The sequence below is a fragment of the Scyliorhinus torazame genome, chromosome 5 (genome assembly GCF_047496885.1).
Source record: "Scyliorhinus torazame isolate Kashiwa2021f chromosome 5, sScyTor2.1, whole genome shotgun sequence".
Lineage (NCBI taxonomy): Eukaryota > Metazoa > Chordata > Chondrichthyes > Carcharhiniformes > Scyliorhinidae > Scyliorhinus > Scyliorhinus torazame.
Window position 1 is genome coordinate 310217761 of NC_092711.1, and position 23419 is coordinate 310241179.

Consider the following 23419-nt stretch of genomic DNA (forward strand, 5'->3'; position numbering starts at 1 on the left):
CGCCAGGGAGCCGGGTAGCATTCCGGGTGACTGTGTGGACTTTCTCCCAGGATCTGCCGGCCCTGTCTCACTCCCATTCCGGCGGGACGCAGCCAGTAGATCGTGGCCCTGGATTTAACCATGGCGTGATCTACCGCCGAGGAGGCAGTCCACCCGGGTGCCAGCCTCGATCATATCCTCCCCTTTGCCAAATTTTGGCTCAATCTCCAAGCCCATCTCTATCCTTCCGGAAAAAGGGACAGCCATGGTTCCATGCTGGCATTTTGCCCATGCCAGGGATCGTGGGGTGGGAGAGTGGGGGTCAAAAAATCGGGGCGCCATTTACAAATAGTATCACAATCTTTTCCTGCTCTACAAATGTCAGGAAGAACCCCGCTTATTCGCTCAGAGCATACTCTTTTTTTTGTTAGATCGTGCCTTGAGTCATTCTTTTGGGCCTTGGGGGAGTTTCTCCATGGTCCAGCCCTCACTCAGAAATGTTTTCAGCAATGTTGAACGGAACTCACCAGAGATCGAGCCGCGGTGAACTTGAGGGTCCCCCCCCATCCTAGGACAATATGTCATCCTCACACATATGGGCACTACCCCATAACCCCTCAAGTGAGGGCACCCACTACGGGGTCATTGAGGGCTCCCCCCTTTTTCAGGTGTCCCCACCCCTCCTTCACACCTGCACCCCACCCCCCCCCCCCCCCCCTGCTTTCAGGACCTCCACCGTTCATCCCCACAACCCTTGAAGCCCTTTTCATCCCCTTCCTCCCCCCTTTCATGGGCTTGCCACCGTCAGACCCTGACCCTCGGTAATGCCACCCTGGCACCTTGGCAGTGCACAGGTGGCAGAGGGAGAGCCAAGATGCCACCCTGCACTGCCCCCAACCACCCAGAAGTCTCCACTGCCCCTGGAGACCCCTAGGTTCCATTACGCCTGATCCATGTTTGTATGGACCAGTACTAAACAGCGCCTGGTCAAGGCCTCGCTGGGGAAGCTGTTAGTTCCCGGGAGAGCAAAGAATCCAGTGCTTGCATACTAAAATGAGCGTAATAATTTTAATCTGCTGATCTGGATCTCGTCCAGTACAGGCGAGATCCACATGGCAACACCTTGCCAAGTTTGGTTGAATCTTGCGAGACGTCTCGAGGCCTCTCGTGCGATTTAACGGTCTTGTCGCGATGCCAAGTCGGGTGCGATGAGGCCAGTAAATCGTGCCCGTTAACTGTCTCTCACCGCAGATGCTGCCAGACCTGCTGAGCGTTTCTAATTCTACTGTTTAACATCTGAAACCTGGCCTTACTCTCCCATAAATATCCAAGATTAAGGGGTAATCTAATTGAAGCATTTAAGACGTTTGAAGGATTTGACGGGGTAGACAAGAGGGAAACTATTTCCTCTGATGGGAGTCCAGAGCAAAGGAGTTTAAACTTAAAATATAGCTCAGCCATTTCAGAGCCGAAATTAAAACTAACATCTTTACATCAAGGGAAATCATTCCCCCAAAAAAGCTGTTGGGGCAGGAAATCAATTTATAATTTCTAGATTTTTGTTTGGCAAGGCTATGAAACCAAGGTGGGCAGATCGCATCAAGGTGCAGGTCACCATGATCTAATTTCATGGCAGGATCAGGCTTGAGGGGCTGAATGGTCTTTTCTGTTACTATATTCCTCCGACTGTTATGCATTATAAACCATCATCACTCTCCAGTGTTCTCCCCTTTATATAAGTGCCCATTTAAAATCACTATTTTCTGCGTAAATGATTAAAAGGCAGCCAGGAAACCCACTAGAATTTAAAGTAAGCATTGCCTAAGCAGATAAGTGCATGTCTCTAATATAGCAACAAAGAATGTTTCAATGATAGAGTACATGAATAAATCAGCTGTGAGGGTATAAACTCTGACTGGCAGAGTTCACGTCCAAACATGTTTGCGCTGTGCCACCGCATGTATTATTCTCATGGCAGTAACTGAAAGTAGTAGTTAACCTCCCGCTCGATGTTGGCAGGTTCTCAGTCACAAGCTGCCATGAAGACTCAGCTACAGAAGAAACCTCTGCAGTTCGTACTGCCAGTGGCATTTGCCAATACTTGCCAGAACAATCCAGGAAGTTCACGGCAGGATTTCCGTGACTACTTTATGAAAATATACAATAGGTTGTAGAAGGGCTAGCTAACGATGAGGGAGGAACATTGATCACAGTGATACTCTCGGCTGCTAGAATTGATAATACTTTAGCTGTCAGGCAATTGCAGACTCTGAGCAGTCCCTGAATTATATCGAGGGCTTAACTGGTTGTAATCTGGTGTTAGACATAGACATTTACAGTGCAGAAAGAGGCCACTCGGCCCATTGAATCCATACCGGCCCATGGAAAGATTGTCCTACCTAAGCCCACATCTCCACCCTATCCCCATAACCCAGTAACCCCATCTAATCTTTTTGGACACTAAGGGGCAATTTAGCATGGCCAATCCACCTCACCTGCACATCTTTGGACTGGGGGAGGAAACCGGAGCCCCCGGAGGAAACCCACGCAGACGCGGGGAGAACGTGCAGACTCCGCACAGCCAGTGACCCAAGCCGGGAATCGAACCTGGGACCCTGGAGACACTCCTGTGCCACCCGTGTTTCTCAAACTTTTTTCCTGGGACCTATTTTTACCAACTGGCCACCGGCCATCTTTCGCGACCCATGCTGGCCCACCTTCGCGAGCCATGCCACCCGAACCTTGCGACCCGCGCTGCCTGAACATGCGGCCCATGATTTTTGCTTACCTTAAATGTGACAGTAAGCCTGCTTGGTCATAGAATCATAGAATTTACAGTGCAGAAGGAGCCATTCGGCCCATCGTGTCTGCACCGGCCCTTGGAAAGGGCACCCCACTGAAGCCCCACACCTTCACCCTATTCCCACAACCCAGCAACCCCACCCCCAACCGGAGGGCGATTTAGCATGGCCAATCCACCTCACCTGCACATCTTTGGACTGTGGGAGGAAACCGGAGCCCCCGGAGGAAACCCACACGGGGAGAACGTGCAGACTCCGCACAGACAATGACCCAAGTCGGGAATTGAACTTGAGACCCTGGACTGTGAAGCAACTGTGCTAACCACTATGCTACCGTGCCGCCTGTACAATCTTGCTTTGTTATTCAATGTTACATTTTTGATAATGATTTCAGCTTCAGGTGATTTAAGATTTCACTGTATCCATTGCTAAAAATCAAGGGCAAGGGGTTTGTTCTCGAACTCGCCATGCTTACTTAGCCTTGAAATACCTTTGACATTTTGAGAGTTTTAATCTTTCATTTGCCAGTATTTCCCTGCCTGTAAAACACATGAATTTTGCATCCTGATTTGCATTGACACAATTAATAAACCCATACCTCAAGAAATCACGTTTATGCTGCTTTGTTCCTGTTCTCAGCTTATTCTTCATTGGTTGTTCACCAGAGGCCCTGGCCCCAGCACTGCTGGTAGCTACAAAATAGAGGAATCTCTCTCGCGCCCAGAGCACGTGGCGTTAGAGTACAGGGCGCGTGTACAGGGTGCGTGGCCTGCTCTCTGCCGCCGCTTCTGGAGAGAAGACTCCATCGATTTTTTAAAAAGAATCTGCTCCTGGGTCAGCACGCTGACGTCTGGAGGAGGGGGCCTTCCTCGCTGAGGGCCTGCGCACTGCTTCAGGAGTGAGCACGCATGCGCGGGACAGCCGGCATTCTGAAAGCCAGTTGCAGCCGGCATTTTTAAAAGCCAGTCAAGGCCATTCGGGCACTTTGTCCCGTGATCGGGAATCCGCGTCTGATATCCCCGCCATCCTTCTGACACTCACCAGCGACACACCCGTGGTTCACGACCCTGAAATACAGTCTACTTGGCTGCATTCTGCCCAATTGCGGAATGGATTACTATGTAAGTAATGCCAGACACTATTAATGTCTCGTCAATTGTAGTGTTACGGTTTGTTAATATCATGCTAATTATTGTTAAAGTTTGTTAATGCCTTGTCAATTGCTTTGTTAAATTTTGTTATTGTCCAAAACATTGTTCAGCTAAGACAAACAGGTGATGGGTAAGAATGGTTTATTGCTAAAAACAAAATAGATTTTTTTGTTGAAGTTTTTTGTCTTGCACTTATCAGGGCATTTGCAACAATATGATCAAAGGAAAATCAGCAAATTTATATTGTATGAGAAGAAAGTGCTGATTGGTTGACAAGTCCACTAGACCTTTGCCCAGCGGGCCAATGTGCTTCTACCCTGGCTGACATTCTGGCTTCAGGATAGCCCTGCCAAAATGGGGTTGTGGTTCATCTAGTAGGTCCCAGAGGATTGCCACAGAGCTGATACCTAGGTTGTCACTTGCAAAGCAAAACATCCTTGTTTTCCAGAATGAGTAGTGTGTGAGCCAATGAGTTGTAGACAGGGTAGAATGTTAACAGGGCTTGCAGCATACAGAGTCTATTTGTTCAGAAAACAATAAACAGTGTCTATTTAAACAGTGCACTACAGCAAACGGTCTATTTAATCAGAAAGCAGAGTCTATTTGAACATAATTTCTATGAGCTACAGCAAGTAGAACTCATGAACAAAACAACAGCAATGTTTCCTGAAAAGAGCAGGATTATTTTTCCAGAAAAATGCAGCGTGTGGAGGATAGTTACAAAATATGTGCATAAAACAAATCCCAGTCACTTACAGCAGAGTGGGCTCCAAGCCTGACTAATAACCCAACCATTTACATTCTGGCTGGAATTTGTGTTGCCGCTATAGACAGCTTTTGTTTTGGTCAATGAAGACAATTCTCTTTAGTCTTATTCAAGATTGTAAGGTAACATGATCTCAAAAAAATTCCTTTAGAATCTCCACCATCGCCAACAGATGACTGAATATTGAGACATTTCACGTTGAAAGGTCGGAATGCAGGAATGTACCCCCAGACATTGTGTCCTTCCATTCATCCCTTTTACACATGTCGATCCACATAAGTGGTATAATCATTCTGCTACAGCGATGGTGTTATTCAATCCAGGACTAATAATCCTCTCCTGACTTAAAATTGACAGAGGTAGGACTTAACATTTAGACTGAACTATCTCTAAGTAACAGGCACTTCGGCCCTCCAAGCCTGCGCTGATCACGTGTCCTAATGAGACCAACCGCCTGAATCCTTCTATACCCCGTCTGTTCATGTGCTTATCCAGATAAGTCTAACAGGTCACTAACGTATCTGCCTTAACCACCACACTTGGCCGTGCATTCCAGGTCACCACCACCCTCTGTGTAAAAAAACGTCCGCTACACATCTTCTCTGAACCTTTCCCCCCCTCACCTTGAACTTGTGCCCCCATATAATTGTCATTTCCGCCCTGGGAAAAAGCCTCCAACCGTCACCCTATGTATACCCCTAATAATTTTATAAACTTCTATCAGATCGCCCCTCAGCCTCCGTCTCTCTAGGGAAAACAATCCCAGTTTATTCAACCTCTCCTCATCGCTAATGTCCTCCATACCAGGCAACATCCTGGTAAACCTTTTCTGTACTCTCTCCAAAACCTCCATGTCCTTTTGGTAGTGCGGTGACCAGAATTGGACAGAGTACTCCAAATGTGGCTGAACCAACGTTCTTTATAACTAACATAATTGGTGAGCTTTTATACTCGATACCCCGTCCTATGAAGGCAAGCATGCCATATGCTTTCTTTATCACCATTTCCACCTGTGCTGCCACTTTTAAGGATCTGTGGACCTGCACACCCAGATCTCTCTGTGTGTCTCTGCTCCTGATGGTTCTGCCATTTATTTTATAGCTCCCACCTGAATTGGATCTACCAAAATGCATCACCTCACATTTGTCCGGGTTCAATTCCATCTGCCATTTCTCCGCCCAATTTTGCAGCCTATCCTGCTGTATTCTCTGACGATCTTCATCACTATCCGCAACTCCTGCAATCTTAATATCATCCGCAAACGTGCTCATCAGACCTGCTACATTTTCTTCCAAGTCATTTATATGTATGTTACAAACAGCAGAGGTCCCAGTACTGATCCCTGTGGAATAGAACTAGTTACAGACCTCCATTCGGAAAAACACCCTTCCACTGCTACCCTCTGTCTTCTATGGCCAAGCCAGTTCAGGATCCATCCAGCTAGTTCACCCCTGACCCAGTGTGATCTAATCATTTGCACCAGCCTGCCATGAGGAACCTTATCAAATGCTTCACTAAAGTCCATGTAGACAAGATCCACAGCCTTTACCTCGTCAAACATTTTTGTCACCTCCTCAAAAAACTCAAGTAAATTAGTGAGACATGACCTCCCTTGTACAAAACCATGTTGTCCGTCGCAAATAAGACCATTCACTTCCAAATGTGCATAGATCCTATCTCTGAGATATCCTGTGCTGTTGCTTCAAACATAAGCATATGGTTGGTTCTGTTGTATCATGGAGCCAATTTGTCATGACTCAGTTGTGCATGCAATGGAACCCACAGGATGTTTCTATTTGAATTTAATGGCTTGGGCGCTCCCTCAGATATGTGTCAAACATAATGGGGATGAAGCGAAAACAGGCAGCAGAGCAGAGGTTACTGAAACATCTGACCACTACGCACTCAGCAACAACACCGTATACATCTATTGTGTACTTAACGTAACAAACACCCCAAGGAGCTTCATAGGATTATTTAAAACAAAACATGACACACATAAGGAGATCTGAGGCCAAATGACCAAATGTTTGGTTGAAAGGCTGTTTTTCAAACCTTTGTATGAAAGGGGAATTGCAAGGGAGAGAGAGGCAGGGCGGTTTGGGGAGGAATTCCGGAGCAGCGGAATTGCAGGAAGGTTTGGGGAGGAATTCCGGAGCTGGGTAATTGCAAGGGGGAGAGAGACAGGGAGGTTTGGGGGGGAATTCCGGAGCTGGGGAATTGCAAGGGGGAGAGAGGCAGGGAGGTTTGAGGAGGAATTCCGGAGCTGGGGAATTGCAAGGGGGAGAGAGGCAGAGAGGTTTGGGGAGGAATTCCAGAGCTGGGGAATTGCAAGGGGGAGAGAGGCAGGGAGGTTTGGGGAGGAATTCCGGAGCTGGGGAATTGCAAGGGGGAGAGAGGCAGGGAGGTTTGGGGAGGAATGCCGGAGCTGGGGAATTGCAAGGGGGAGAGAGGCAGGGAGGTTTGCGGAGGAATTCCGGAGCTGGGGAATTGCAAGGGGGAGAGAGGCAGGGAGGTTTGGGGAGGAATTCCGGAGCTGGGGTATTGCAAGGCGGAGAGAGGCAGGGAGGTTTGGAGAGGAATTCCGAAGCTGGGGAATTGCAAGGGGGAGAGAGGCAGGGAGGTTTGGGGAGGATTTCCGGAGCTGGGGAATTGCAAGGGGGAGAGAGGCAGGGAGGATTGAGGAGGAATTCCGGAGCTGGGGAATTGCAAGGGGGAGAGAGGCAGAGAGGTTTGGGGAGGAATTCCAGAGCTGGGGAATTGCAAGGGGGAGAGAGGCAGGGAGGTTTGGGGAGGATTTCCGGAGCTGGGAAATTGCAAGGGGGAGAGAGGCAGGGAGGTTTAGGGAGGAATTCCGGAGCTGGGGAGTTGCAAGGGGGAGAGAGGCAGGGAGGTTTGGGGAGGAATTCCGGAGCTGGGGAATTGCAAGGGGGAGAGAGGCAGGGAGGTTTGGGGAGGAATTCCGGTGCTGGGGAGTTGCCAGGGGGAGAGAGGCATGGAGGTTTGGGGAGGAATTCCGGAGCTGGGGAGTTGCAAGGGGGAGAGAGGCAGGGAGGTTTGGGGAGGAATTCCGGAGCTGGGGAATTGCAAGGGGGAGAGAGGCAGGGAGATTTGGGGAGGAATTCCGGAGCTGGGGAATTACAATGGGGAGAGAGGCAGGGAGGTTTGGGGTGGAATTCCAGAGCTGGGGAATTACAAGGGGGAGAGAGGCAGGGAGGTTTGGGGAGGAATTCCGGAGCTGGGGAATTGCAAGGGGGGGGGAGAGGCAGGGAGGTTTGGGGGGGAATTCCGGAGCTGGGGAATTACATGGGGGAGAGAGGCAGGGAGGTTTGGGGAGGAATTCCGGAGCTGGGGAATTACAAGGGGAGAGAGGGAGGGAGGTTTGGGGAGGAATTCCGGAACTGGGGAATTGCAGGGGGGAGAGAGGCAGGGAGGTTTCGGGAGGAATTCTGGAGCTGGGGAATTGCAAGGGGAAGAGAGGCAGGGAGGTTTGCGGAAGCGATTCCAGAGCTGGGGAATTACAAGGGAGAGAGAGGCAGGGAGGTTTGGGGAGGAATTCCGGAGCTGGGGAATTGCAAGGGGGGGAGAGGCAGGGAGGTTTGGGGGTAAATTCCGGAGCTGGGGAATTGCAAGGGGGAGAGAGGCAGGGAGGTTTCGGGAGGAATTCTGGAGCTGGGGAATTGCAAGGGGGAGAGAGGCAGGGAGGTTTGCGGAAGCGATTCCAGAGCTGTGGAATTATAAGGGAGAGAGAGGCAGGGAGGTTTGGGGAGGAATTCCGGAGCTGGGGAATTGCAAGTGGGAGAGAGGCAGGGAGGTTTGGGGAGGAATTCCGGAGCTGGGGAATTGCAAGGGGGAGATAAGCAGGGAGATTTGGGGAGGAATTCCGGAGCTGGGGAATTGCAAGTGGGAGAGAGGCAGGGAGGTTTGGGGAGGAAATCCGGAACTGGGGAATTGCAAGGGGGAGAGAGGCAGGGAGGTTTGGGGAGGAATTCCGGAGCTGGGGAATTACAAGGGGGAGAGAGGCAGGGAGGTTTTGGGTGGAATTCCGGAGCTGGGGAATTACAAGGGGGAGAGAGGCAGGGAGGTTTGGGGAGGAATTTCGGAGCTGGGGAATTGCAAGGGGGAGAGAGGCAGGGAGGTTTGGGGGGGAATTCCAGAGCTGGGGAATTACATGGGGGAGGGAGGCAGGGAGGTTTGGGGAGGAATTCCGGAGCTGGGGAATTACAAGGGGAAGAGAGGCAGGGAGGTTTGGGGAGGAATTCCGGAGCTGGGGAATTGCAAGGGGGAGAGAGGGAGGGAGGTTTGGGGAGGAATTCCGGAACTGGGGAATTGCAAGGGGGAGAGAGGCAGGGAGGTTTCGGGAGGAATTCTGGAGCTGGGGAATTGCAAGGGGAAGAGAGGCAGGGAGGTTTGCGGAAGCGATTCCAGAGCTGGGGAATTACAAGGGAGAGAGAGGCAGGGAGGTTTGGGGAGGAATTCCGGAGCTGGGGAATTACAAGGGGGAGAGAGGCAGGGAGGTTTGGGTAGGAATTCCGGAGCTGGGGAATTGCAAGTGGGAGAGAGGCAGGGAGGTTTGGGGAGGAATTCCGGAGCTGGGGAATTGCAAGGGGGAGATAAGCAGGGAGATTTGGGGAGGAATTCCGGAGCTGGGGAATTGCAAGGGGGAGAGAGGCAGGGAGGTTTGGGGAGGAAATCCAGAGCTGGGGAATTGCAAGGGGGAGAGAGGCAGGGAGGTTTGGGGAGGAATTCCAGAGCTGGGGAATTGCAAGGGGGAGAGAGGCAGGGAGGTTTGCGGAAGCGATTCCAGAGCTGGGGAATTACAAGGGAGAGAAAGGCAGGGAGGTTTGGGGAGGAATTCCGGAGCTGGGGAATTACAAGGGGGAGAGAGGCAGGGATGCTTGGGTAGGAATTCCGGAGCTGGGGAATTGCAAGGGGGGGAGAGGCAGGGATGTTTGGGGCGAATTCCGGAGCTGGGGAATTACAAGGGGGAGAGAGGCAGGGAGGTTTGGGGAGGAATTCCGGAGCTGGGGAATTGCAAGGGGGAGAGAGGCAGGGAGGTTTCGGGAGGAATTCTGGAGCTGGGGAATTGCAAGGGGAAGAGAGGCAGGGAGGTTTGTGGAAGCGATTCCAGAGCTGGGGAATTACAAGGGAGAGAGAGGCAGGGAGGTTTGGGGAGGAATTCCGGAGCTGGGGAATTGCAAGGGGGAGATAAGCAGGGAGATTTGGGGAGGAATTCCGGAGCTGGGGAATTGCAAGGGAGAGAGAGGCAGGGAGGTTTTGGGAGGAAATCCAGAGCTGGGGAATTGCAAGGGAGAGAGAGGCAGAGAGGTTTGGGGAGGAATTCCGGAGCTGGGGAATTGCAAGGGGGAGAGAGGCAGGGAGGTTTGGGGTGGAAATCCAGAGCTGGGGAATTGCAAGGGAGAGAGAGGCAGGGAGGTTTGGGGAGGATTTCCAGAGCTGGGAAATTGCAAGGGGGAGAGAGGCAGGGAGGTTTGGGGAGGATTTCCAGAGCTGGGGAATTGCAAGGGAGAGAGAGGCAGGGAGGTTTGGGGAGGAAATCCAGAGCTGGGGAATTGCAAGGGGGAGAGAGGCATGGAGGTTTGGGGTGGAAATCCAGAGCTGGGGAATTGCAAGGGAGAGAGAGGCAGGGAGGTTTGGGGAGGATTTCCAGAGCTGGGAAATTGCAAGTGGGAGAGAGGCAGGGAGGTTTGGGGAGGATTTCCAGAGCTGGGGAATTGCGAGGGAGAGAGAGGCAGGGAGGTTTGGGGAGGAATTCCAGAGCTTGGGTCCAGACAATTGACCCTGCGCAGTTTTCCTCGTCTTCCACTTTGAACCCCAGACACATGGCTGAATTGGTCTATTCCCTAGCTGTGTGTTTCTCGGCAATGCACCGTTCTATACTCCTGCATCTTGTCACTGGGATTTCCCATTGTAACCAACCCCGCGCAGCCAGGAAACCCAGGGGGCAGGGGTGCACTGGCTGGCAGGAAAATTGAATCGCAACATCCGGAGAATTCTGTGGACAGTTGAATTGCACCTCCAACTGGTTAGCTTATTGTAGGTCATTAAGTGCAGCAAAAAGGGTTGTGAGTAGAGATCACTGCAACACAGGGAAAAATCTGGATTAAAATTCTAAATGTGAATAAGTGATATCTGAGGAATTTTTTTAAAATAAATTGAGAGTTCCCAATTATTTTTTTCCAATTAAGGAGCAATTTAGCGTGTTCAATCCACCTACCCTGCACATTTTTGGGTCGTGGGGGTGAAACCCATGCAGACACGGGGCGAATGTGCAAACTCCACACGGACAGTGACCCAGAGCCGGGATTGAACCTGGGACCTTGACCGTGAGGCAGCAGGGCTAACCCACTGTGCCACCGTGCTGCCCATATCTGAGGAATATGATGGAGCCTGAGACACCACAGCTATGTGATGAATTTATTTTAGAAATAGGTAGGTGTATAATTTATGAATTTTAATGTTTAATTAATCAGATCTAGGGAGATAACATTAAAACTAACTAATTAAAGGATATTAACATTAAAGGGTTCTGAATTCTCAGGGGATGCTGCCTGAATTCTTTACAAGTGTTTGAGGGGCAAGGATAAAAATTAAAACACAGAACATCACGCATAATAACCTCAGGATGGATGAGCCACATGCAGATTGGCAATGGGACGATCGGATTAGAAGGTTATAAAAACCCTGATGCTGGTGGTTTGAAATAAAACAGAGAGTGCTGGAAAAACTCAGTAGGCCAAGCAGCGTCTGTCGGGAGAGCAGCAGAGTTAACGCTTTGAGTCCAATACGATTCTTCTTCAGAAACCTTTTCTTTGGAAGGTTCAATACACGGCTGGAAGTACAATGCGAGAGGCAGGATTGTGATTCATGGGACACTGACACTAGTACTGGGAAAAGAGGAAACTGTTTCTGTGGGACGGGCTCCATTAAGCTGGGATGTTCTGGTTCATTGAATAACTGTGGTGGTAGGAAGGGTTTCGAACGAATTACGTTGGGGGGCCATAGATACATATACATCGATACAAAGTTTAGCACAGTGGGCTGAACAGGTGGCTTGTAATGCAGAACAAGGCAGCAGCGCGGGTTCAATTCCCGTACCGGCCTCCCCGAACAGGCGCCTGAATGTGGCGACTAGGGGATTTTCACAGTAACTTCATTGAAGCCTACTTGTGACAATAAGCAATTATTATTACAGAACATACAGTGCAGAAGGAGGCCATTCAGCCCATCGCGTCTGCACCGACCCACTTAAGCCCTCACTTCCACCATATCCCCATAACCCACTAACCCCTCCTAACATTTTTGGACACTAAGGACAATTTAGCATGGCCAATTCACCTAACCTTGCACGTCTTTGGACTGTGGGAGGAAACCGGAGCACCCGGAGGAAACCCAAGCAGACACGGGGAGAACGTGCAGACTCCGCACAGACAGTGACCCAGCAATGAATCGAACCTGGGACCCTGGCGCTGTGAAGCCACAATGCTAGCCACGTGTGCTGCCGGCAGGATTATAGTGATGTGACGATTCAGGAAAGGGTAAATCCAAAAGAAGTGAAAGAAACATTAGGTCTATGGAGCAGAGCAGCAATTTGGGTAGAAATAAGCATTGTGGACCAAGAAGGGACATAACTCTAAGAATAATAAGAATCTTTATTAGTGTTACAAGTGGGCTTACATTAACACTGCAATGAAGTAACTGTGAAAATTCCCTAGTTGCCACACTCCGGCGCCTGTTCAGGTTGAGGGAGAACTCAGAATGTCCAATTCACCTAACAAGCATGTCTTTCGGGACTTGTGGGAGGGAACCGGAGCACCCGGAGGAAACCCACGCAGACACGGTAAAAATGGTAGCATGGCATTAGAGAATAAGTAAAAATAGAAAAAGAGTATCAGTGGGCGGTATGGTGGTATAGTGGTTAGCACTGCTGCCTCACAGCGCCAGGGACCAGGGTTCAGTTCCGGCCTTGGGTGACTGTCTGTGGAGTCTACATATTCTCCTGTGTCTGCGTGGGTTTCCTCCGGGTGCTCCAGTTTCCTCCCACAGTCTCAAAGATGTGCAGGTTAGGTGGATCGGCCATGCTAAAATTACCACTTAAGTGTCCAAAGATGTGCAGGCTAGGTGGGGTTACGGGGATAGGATGGGGTAGTGGGCCGAGGTAGGGTGCTCTTTCAAGGGGTTGGTACGGACTCAATGCGCTGAATGGCCTCCGTCTGCAATGTAGGGATGCTATGTTTCAGGGCACAATATGTGAAAGCAGGAAGGATTCACAGGAATGAGATTAACTAAAAAGCACAGATAGCAATTCATTGGTTTGACCAATTAGTTGTTAGTTTTGCAGTTTGGAGAAAAAGAGCATGGGGAGTGTCTGTGTTTGCAGTGAGCTGTATCTCTGCCATAAAAGACCATCTCAGGATCATTTGGGTCATTTAAACTCATAATAGTAAAACCTTTAATCTGACGGCAATCAGGCAGCACGGTAGCATTGTGGATAGCACAATTGCTTCACAGCTCCAGGGACCCAGGTTCGATTCTGGCTTGGGTCACTGTCTGTGCGGAGTCTGCACATCCTCCCCGTGTGTGCGTGGGTTTCCTCCGGGTGCTCCGGTTTCCTCCCACAGTCCAAAGATGTGCAGATTAGGTGGATTGGCCATGATAAATTGCCCGTAGTGTCCAAAATTGCCCTTAGTATTGGGTGGGGTTACTGGGTTATGGGGATAGGGTGGAGGTGTTGATCTTGGGTAGGGTGCTCTTTCCAAGAGCCGGTGCAGACTCGATGGGCCGAATGGCCTCCTTCTGCACTGTAAATTCTATGATGTGATTTTGTTTAAAGGTGTTAAGTCTCTTGGAAGTTTGAAGGAACATTTTAAGGAATTATTATGCAATATTTTCTGAGTTATCTTTGAAGTAAGGGGTGTTAAGAGATGCAATGTTTATTTAAGATGTTAAGTTGAGTTCATGGAATAAACAGTATTTTGTGTTTAAAAACCACATGTCCATAATTGTAATCCCACACCTAGGGAAAAGCCGTGTGCTCGGAAAAGCAACAAATCCATTAAAGGGAGAGGTTGGTTGAACTCCAGGATACATTTTGGGGCTCTGAAAACACCTCGCCCATAACAATTGGGGGCTCGAGGGGGATAAAAGTCTATCTATTGGATTGGCTTTTGTGAACTTAAAGACAGTGAAGGATTGTTCCTTTTCAGGTGTGGTATTTTAGTTTAAGTGGGAAGAGTGTTGTGAACAATGGCTCTTTCAGAGGCTCAGAAGTTTTTGGGGGTGGAGAATGTCACACGGAGTACTTTACGGACAGAAACGAAAAGCAGACTGTTAGGTTTGGCAAGAACATTGCAGTTAACAAAATGTGAAAAGATGAGGTAATTATGGCGGTGGTTAAGTATTTAACGTTGCCCGAGATAGAGTTTGACTCATTGGAAATGGCAAAAATTCAGATGCAAATTAAACAAATGGAAAATGAGAAAGAATTAAAGCGGCTGGAATAGGAGAGTGAGAGAGAGAAAAAAGAGAAAGAGAGAGAGAGGAAAAAGAAAGTGAAAGAGAGAGGGAGGAAAAAGAAAGTGAAAGAGAGAAAGAGGAAAAATAGAAAGAGAGAGAGAGGAAAAAGAAAGAGAGAGAGAGAGAGCGAGGAAAAAGAAAAGGAGAGAGAAGAAAGGAGAATAGAATAGCCATAGCAGAACAAAAAGAAAAAGAAAGGGAGATACAGATCAGGGAAAAAGATAAAGAGAGGGAGTTTGAACTTCAGAAAATGGCCATGAAACATGACAATCAGTTAAAATTGGCAGACGTAAAGGGAAACGTACAGTTGGATGATAGTGATGAGGATAGTGAGAAAGAGCATCATAGTCGAAGGCTTGGTGGGAATCTATTTAAATATGTCCAAGCATTGCCAAGGTTTGACGAGAAGGAAGTGGAAGCCTTTTTCATTTCATTTGAGAAGGTAGCTAAACAAATGAAATGGCCACAGGACATGTGGTTGTTATTCATTCAAAGCTGGTAGGTAGAGCTAGTGAAGTGTTTGCATTACTACTGGAGGAGGTATCTGGAATGTATGAGGAGGTGAAGAAATCCATCTGAAGTGCATATGAGCTAGTGCCTGAAGCTTACAAACAAAGGTTTTGAAATATAAGGAAAGAATTTGGTCAAACATACATGGAGTTTGAAAGGCTCAAACAGAGTAATTTTGATAGGTGGATAAGGGCTTTGAAAATAGACCAAACGTATGAAGCTCTAAGAGAAATTATACTTTTGGAGGAGTTTAAAAATTCAATTCCTGATGTAGTGAGAACTCATGTGGAAGAACAGAGGGTTAAAACTGTGAGATTAGCAACAGAAATGGCAGATGATTATGAATTAGTTCATAAATCAACGATTGCTTTCCGACATCAGTTTCAGCCGGTGAGGGATAGAAACTGGGGACATGAGAAATACTCAAGTGGTAAAGGTAAAGGTGATCGGATGGGAGACAATAAAGAGAGTGTCCCTCAGATTAAAAAAGAAATCCAGGAGGGTGTAAAATAAATAAAAAGTTTCAAATGTTTTCACTGTAATATACTAGGCCATGTAAAGTCACAGTGTTGGTGGTTGAAGAAAAGCACTGGGAAGGCTGATGTGGTAAAACAGGAAAAGACAGTGGGGTTTGTTAGAGTGGTAAAGGAAAGCCCAAGGGAAGCGAAGGAGGTGCAAAGATTGTACAGCCTGTTCAAGAAGTAATTGTTAAGAAGGTGTCTTTAAAGAATTTACTTGTGTGGGTAAAGTTTACTCATGTGTATCAGGAGGAGCAGGTAAAGAAGTCACTATTTTAAGACATACAGGGGCTAGCCAATCGTTAATGGTAAGAGATGAGGAATTATGTAGTTTGGGAAGAATGTTGCCAGAAAAGGTGGTGATATGTGGAATTCAGGGTGAGAGGAGTAGCGTTCCATTATGAAAAGTAAGGTTGGAAAGTCCAGTGAAGAGTGGTGAATTGGTAGTAGGAGTAATAGATAAATTATCTTGTGCAGGAATACAGTTTATCTTGGGTAATGATATAGCTGGATCGCAGGTGGGAGTGATGCCTACTGTGGTTGATAAGCCAGTGGAAAATCAGTCAACTGAAGTGTTAAAGGATGAATATCCTGGGATTTTTCTGGATTGTGTAGTAACAATGTCGCAAAGTCACAGGTTAAGACAAGAGGAGAAATCAAAGAGTGAAGATGAAGTTGAAGTGCAATTATCAGAAACGATGTTTGATCAGATAGTTGAAAAAGAACAAGAACAGTTGGAGGATGAGGTGGATATTTTTAGTTCAGAAAAATTGGCGGAGTTGCAACAGAAAGATGGAGAAATAAAACGAATATATCAGAAAGCATATACGGAAGAGGAATCTGAGAGTATACCAGAGTGCTTTTACCGTAAAAATGATGTCTTGATGAAAAAATGGAGACCTGTACATATGCAGGTGGATGAAAAGTGGGCAGAAGTTCATCAAGTAGTATTGCCGGTAGGGTATAGAAAGGAGGTGTTGCGAGTTGCACATGAGGTACCAGTGGGAGGTCATTTGGGAATAAGGAAAACTCAAGCTAAAATCCAGAAACATTTTTATTGGCCTGGACTACATAAAGATGTAGTTAGATTTTGTCAATCATGTCACACATGTCAAGTGATAGGGAAACCTCAGGCAGTGATAAAACCAGCGCCCTTAATACCCATTCAAGCATTTGAGGAACCTTTTACAAGGGTCCTAATCGATTGTGTAGGACCGCTTCCGAAAACAAAAAGTGGGAATCAATATCTTTTGACTGTAATGGATGTGTCTACTAGGTTTCCAGAGGCCATTCCAGTATGTAATATTACAGCTAAAAGGATTGTGGAGGATTTAGTTAAATTCTTTACTAGATATGGACTACCCACAGAAATTCAATAGGGTCAAGGAACAAATTTTACTTCAAAGTTATTCAAAGAAGTTATGGATAGCTTAGGGATAAAACAATTTAAATCAACTGCGTCCCATCCAGAATCGCAGGGAGCGTTAGAAAGGTGGCATTAGACATTAAAGACAATGTAGAGGGCGTATTGTCAAGATTATCCAGAGGATTGGGATAAAGGAATTCCATTCGTATTGTTTGCAATTAGGGATGCACCTAATGAGTCTACCAAATTTAGTCCTTTTGAACTAATTTTTGGTCATGAGGTAAGAGGACCACTTAAATTGATTAAGGAAAAATTGGTGGGTGAGAAATCGGAAATTTCACTATTGGATTACCTGTCAAATTTTAGGGAACAATTAAATAGAGCAGGTGAATTGGCTAGACAACATTTGAACGTTGCACAAAATGTGATGAAACGGGTAGCGGACAAGAAATCCAAAGTTCGTAGTTTTGCCAGTGGGGACAAAGTTTTAGTGTTGGTACCAGTGGTAGGGGAGCCTTTAAAAGCTAGGTTTTGTGGACCGTATCAGATTGAAAGGAAATTAAGTGAGGTGAATTATGTGGTAAAAATACCAGATAGAAGGAAGACTCACCGAGTGCGTCATGTGAATATGCTTAAAAGGTACTTTGAAAGGGAAGGAGAGAAAAAGGATGTTTTAATGATTTTAACTCAAAGTGACGAACCAAATCCAGATGACTGTGAATTTGACATACCTCAAATTTAATTGGAAAATGAGGATGTTCTTAAAAATTGGGATGAATTGTTAAGTTACCTTCCAGAGGAAAAACAAACTGATCAGAAAGCGTTATTGATATCACATGGGCAAGTTTGTAGAGATAAATTGGGAAGTACTAAAATGGCTATGCATGATGTAGATGTGGGAAATGCTGTTCCTATCAAACAACATTCATATAGATTTAATCCTTTAAAATTGGCAAGGTTAACAGAGCGATTGAGAGCATGCTGAAGAATGGCATAATTGAAGTGGGTTGCAGCCAATGGAGCTCACCCATAGTGATGGTGCCTAAACCAGACGATACCCAACGGCTGTGTGTGGACTATCGAAAGGTGAATGCAGTTACAAGAATGGACTCTTATCCTATTCCACGTTTGAGGGATTGCATTGAGAAATTGGGACAATCTGCTCTTATTTCCAACTTCCGGACATGGAAAGAACATTTAAAACACCGTATGAAGTTCTTCGATCGACGTCAGGTGGCGAGTTTGGTGATGAACCTAGCCGAAAGTGAATTTGGAGAAGCCCGAATCACTTTCCTTGCGGAGTTTCCGATGCCCTCAAGACGAAGGGAAATAATGCGATTTCTTAGCATGAGTGGATTTGATCGAACAGCTGTGCAGAAGTTTTGTGGCGTGATTACTCCACGGATTGCTGAAGAAAAGTAAAAAAGTTCAATGGACAGCGAACTTTCAACAGGCATTTGACTGCCTGAAAGCTGTGTTAACCAATGTTTCTGTATTGGAGAATTGCAAGGGGCTCTGTGGTCAGATTGAACTAAAGTATCTGATTCTGAAGAGAAATGCCGAGGAGTGGAGGAATGGATGGATCGTGCAGAGACTTTGTTCAAAGAGACTGTCAATCGAGAAGGATTTCGGTTGGAGGAAGAAGAACAAAGAAAAATGGACTCTATTATTATACCTGTTTGCGTGTGTTTTTTTTTTTTAAAAACAAAAACGTATATTTACTGTGTACATTTCTTAATGGATGGTGCAAAGTTGAAAAATGAAACCATCTTGAAGTTGATGGGATTTTTTTTCTTGGGGGGAGGTGTCATGTTGAGAGTACCTTTAAGAAATTGATGGTTAAGCAATGTACCTTTAAGAAAACAGTGATGTCAGAGAGTGGGTGGAGCTGAGGTCAGGTCAGCCATTGTGTAGTTTAGTTTTGCAGTTTAGAGAAAAAGAGCTTGGGGAGTGTCTGTATTTGCAGTGAGCTGGATCTTTGCCATAAAAGACCATCTCTGGATCATTTGGGTGATTTAAACTCATAATAGTAAAATCTTTAACCTGATGTGATTTTGTTTAAAGGTGTTAAGTCTCTTGGAAGTTTGAAGGAACATTTTGAGGAATTATTTACTGTTGCAATATTTTCTGAGTTATCTTTGAAGTCAGGGGTGTTAAGAGATCCAATGTTAATTTAAGATGTTAAGCTGTGTTCATGGAAGAAACAGTGTTTTGTGTTTAAAAACCCACGTGTCCATAATTGTAATCCCACACCTAGGGAAAAAGCCGTGTGCTCGGAAAAGCAACAAATCCATTAAAGGGAGAGGTTGGTTGAACTCCATGATGCATTTTGGAGTTCAGAAAATGCCTCGCCCATAACACAAGCAAAATTAAAAGGAAGCAGGAGCTTTGTATCGCTCGTCATAGCAGAGGGCCATGGTTATGGGCCAGGGTTTAGAGAACCCCAAAGTACATCATGGAGTTCACCTGACCCACAACTTTTAATAGATTGTGGTATGGGGAGCCCACGGCCCACTCTACAGGTGTGGTAGAGCAGAAATGGAAAATAATTTTTTAAAGCAAAACAATGTTTATTCTATTAACTTAAGTTAACCTTTTTGAAACGTACAGTGAACATCTTAGCAACCATCAATTCAAATACAACCCCCAAAGAATACAACACTAAGTAATCCTTTAAGCTTTCCTTTTAACATCCATAAGACTTAAAACACCTTTTACCAGAAGCACATCAGGTTAAAGTCACTACTGTTATTAATTTTAAATCACCAGGATCGATTTACAGTCTTTAGATTACAGAGAGAGATTCATACACCTTCTGGCTGTGACTGCAGCTATCCAGCTCTGAAAACGAAACGAAAACACACCCGGCAGCAAACAGCCTAAAACAAAAGTAAAAAGCTGACAGATAGACCAGCTCCACCCACTCTCTGACATAACTGCAGCAATAAACACCCATTTCTTAAAGGTACTCTCACTACAGATATTTATATACACACCCATTTACAAACACCCATTTCATAAAGGTACTCTCCATGACAGACACAAAAAGATCCCGAACTGTGAAAAATCAGGAAGTTATACATTAGTAATGAAATAGTGGGAGGTCTTGTGATACAGTGGGTAGTATCCCTGCCCCAGAGTCAGAGGCTCTGGTTTTCAGTCCCCACTCCAGGTGGCTCAGGAGGGTTTGTTCACTGTGTGGCCAAACATGTTGAGTATCCACCTGTAATTCCATCTGATTTGTGCCAATGTCAGGTGGTAAGCATGGGAGAGATTCCCGTTCAGTCATTTGAGAAAGAAAATTGGAGGCCCCCACCGTTACCAGCCCTAGCTCTGGAATACAAAATGCTTCTGTATGTATGCACTGCCCCATGTGTGTGAACTGTAACATACCAAAGAAATAATACTGAGGAAATGAATGTGATTAAAAGTTGACAAAGCTCCTGGAACAGATGGTGTGCATCCTAAAAGGTGTAGCTACAGGATACATTCATTTTGATCCTTGAGAATTCTCCAGATTCTAGTTTCCGACAAGTAATTGGGATCTTTTCTTTTAAACTTTGACTGATTTCTCATTTTCTTTAATTTCTTTGCAGAAGTTTTACTCTTGAATTCCGTGAAATGAGGCTATGATTGTGGTTTGCCTTGCCACCATTTTCCAACTTTTTATACTACCAGAAACAAAGTCGCATCTGTTCAATAAGTTAATTCCTGAGGCTGTTCTATTCAATTAAAGCATTAAAAGATCTGTGAAATGGTCTAATTAATTGCCATGGAGAACTGACCATATGTGACTTCAAAAACAAATCTCATACTGACGGTTATAAATGGCAACTACTTTTGTTTGTGATATAGCATATTTAAAATAACTTTTATACCCACGCGAGGGGGAGAGAAATGTCTCCTGTTTGAACTAGCTGTGATTAAATTATGAACTCATTGATAAAGAGCGCATGTCGCCAGAAACCCATTTTGCTGTGTAATCACATTCAATTCAGTTCCTCAAATGCTCTTGTGTTTCTATCTCATCCTGCAGAGCATTAAACCGAATTCCCATCTGCCCTCTCAAGTGGATTTTGAAGAGGAGCAGGAGATCTCTCCCAACCGCCCAGAGCAATATTTTTCCCTCAACCAACATCACCAAAACAAAAATCATGTTGTTCATCAGATGACCTGTCTGTGCACAAATTGGCACCCTCCTTTCCTATATAACCAGCATGGCTCGACTATAAAAATACTCAATTTAGCGTGACCAATCCATCTACCCTGCACAACTTGGGTTATGGAGGTGAGACTCACGCAGACACGGAGAACGTGGAAACTCTGCACCGACAGTGACCCGGGGACGGGGTTAAACCCAGGTCTTCGGCACCGTGAGACAGCAGTGCTAATTACTGCGCCACGGTGCCGCCACAATGGAAGGTGCTACATTTAGTGCAATTTCATTCCTTCTTTCACCTGTGAATGAAACTGGCTTTCATTCATTCCAACCACACGATGCTCTGTGTGCAGCTATGCACAGCACCACTCTAAAGGTGCTTAACTCTGTGTTGTCTGCATCAATCACATCAGTCCCACGCCTTGCCCCCTCGCCCAACCAGAGTATCCAACCATTGGGCCATCACACTAAACCCCTGGCTCCCCCATGCAGGAATAACGGGACAGTCATCAGCGGGAGGCTGGCAATGCCCAGGGCTTGCCCATTGATGCCCCACTTCTAGAGACCACCTCATCGCGGAGAAGGGAGACATCCTGGCGCAGGGTGCTCAGTCCATTTGCCCGAATGCCAACGGGAGGAGAGTCCCTGCTTCAGATCACCTGTGTCATTGGCTGAAGTGAAAATGGCCCAAGGGGAAGAAAGCAATCTTGCAGCAAAACCGCACCGTCTACTGAAAATCAACTGGCAGATGTGAATAGTCTAACTTCAGGAGAAATGCTTCCCTTTACAGAGTGGGAAAGAGTGGTGGGAGGGGTGACCATGTCCAGGGTCCCGAACAACAGCCCCAGTGAGACACAGACCTGGTCAGTGAAGGAGGGTGTGCAGAGGGTCACTCAGCAATCTCAGGGGAACTTTGAGCGGCACACGACCTCCCCCTGACCATTTATTCTGCATTAAACATTCTTCTGTTTATTTCCCAGACAAGAGATAAAGCAGAACGTCCCCAGTTTAACTGGGGGAGGTTTCTGTCCCACCGCCATCGATGTCTGGATATATTTGCACCGGGCTGCCAGTTTAAGTGAGTCCCCAAGCCCTTTCTGCCATTTAAAGTCCAAAATAATGTAACATTTCAAGGGCAGGCAGTGGGATTTCAAAGCTCAGCGCTTGCCACATCAAATCAGACTGCAAGTTCACTCACTCACACCAGGCAACGTGAGACTCAATCCCTCTCCAACTAAACACAATCCCTAAGACAGAAATGTCAAGTAGTTTTCTTACTGTTTCTGGAGCCGCTCCTCCTTCGGGCGCTGGTGATTTTTTTTTTTTGCTTTTTATTGCTCGGTGATAAGTGCTTTCCTGCTTTGCAACGGAGTTCCTGTGTCTGCAGCTCTCTCCCTGTCTGTCTTTCTGCCTTTTGCCCCGAGGCGATGAAACAGTTAAACCTCCCCCTCCCACCCTTCAAATCTGATTTCCTGCCCCCTCCCCGTCACTTTCCATATAAGGGGGTGAAGGAGACGGCACTAACCCGCCAGAGGAGTGCAGCCCCAGCCAATAACAGGGGGTTGATTGTGCAGGCAGCCCCAGTTTATTCTTGCCTGTGGTCACCATTCCAGATTAGAGAGCATGCCCTGGCCACTGCCGAAGGCAAACACATGCAAACCATGTGCTGTTGCAGTGACACAGCCCCGATACACATATGACTGAAGCATCAACACGCTTTTGTCGAGCGACTCAGAGAGAATCAGTGCAGAAGGAGGCCAGTCGGCCCATCAACTCTGCACCGACCCTGTGAAAGATCACCCTACTCAGACCCACTCCCCCTCTAACCAGACCCACTCCCCCTCTACCCAGTCACACTCCTCCCCCCCCAACCCTACCCAGTCACACTCTCCCCCTCCCCCACCCTGCCCAGTCACACTCCCCCCCCCCCCCTACCCAGTCACACTCCCCCCCTACCCAGGCACACTCCCCCCCCCTACCCAGGCAAACTCCCCCCTACCCAGGCACACTCCCCCCCTACCCGCGCATACTCCCCCGCCCTATCCCCATAATCTACACATATTTGGACACTAAGCGGCAATTTACTGTGGCCAATCGGATTTGATTGGGATGGATTCGTTTATTATCTTGTGTACCGAGGTACAGTGAAAAGTATTTTTCTGCGAGCAGTTCAACAGATCATTAAGTACATGAAAAGAAAAGGAAATAGAAGAAAACACATAATAGGGCAACACAAGGCACACCAATCCACCCAAACTGCACATCTATCGTCTGTGGGAGGAAACCGGAGCACCCGGAGGAAACCCACGCAGGACACTGCGGGGGGGGGGGGGGGGGGGAGTGGAACGTGCAGACACCGTACAGCCAGTCACTCGAGGCCAGAATCAAACCCAAATCCCTGGCGCTGTGAGGTAGAAGTGCTAACTACTGTGCCAGCCCCATGACTCAATTTTTTTCTGCAGTGGCAAAGTGGCACAATGGCTAGCACTGCTGCCTCACAGTGCCAGGGATACGGGTTCAATTCCAGCATTGGGTGACTGTCTGTGTGGAGTTTGTACGTTCTCCCCGTGTCTGCGTGGGTTTCCTCCAGGTGCTCCGGTTTCCTCCCACAGTCCAAAGATGTACAGGTCAG

General features: G+C 47.0%; 1 protein-coding gene across 1 annotated transcript in view; it reads right to left on the reverse strand.

Annotated features, from left to right (window-relative positions):
- Positions 1-22200, reverse strand: part of LOC140421297 (uncharacterized) — a 212563-nt gene extending 190363 nt beyond the window's left edge. Inside the window, exon 1 of the mRNA XM_072505912.1 lies at positions 22066-22200. The gene's annotated coding sequence lies outside the window, so the exon portion shown is untranslated. The remainder of the gene's footprint in view (positions 1-22065) is intronic.
- Between the last annotated feature and the right edge of the window lie 1219 nt (positions 22201-23419).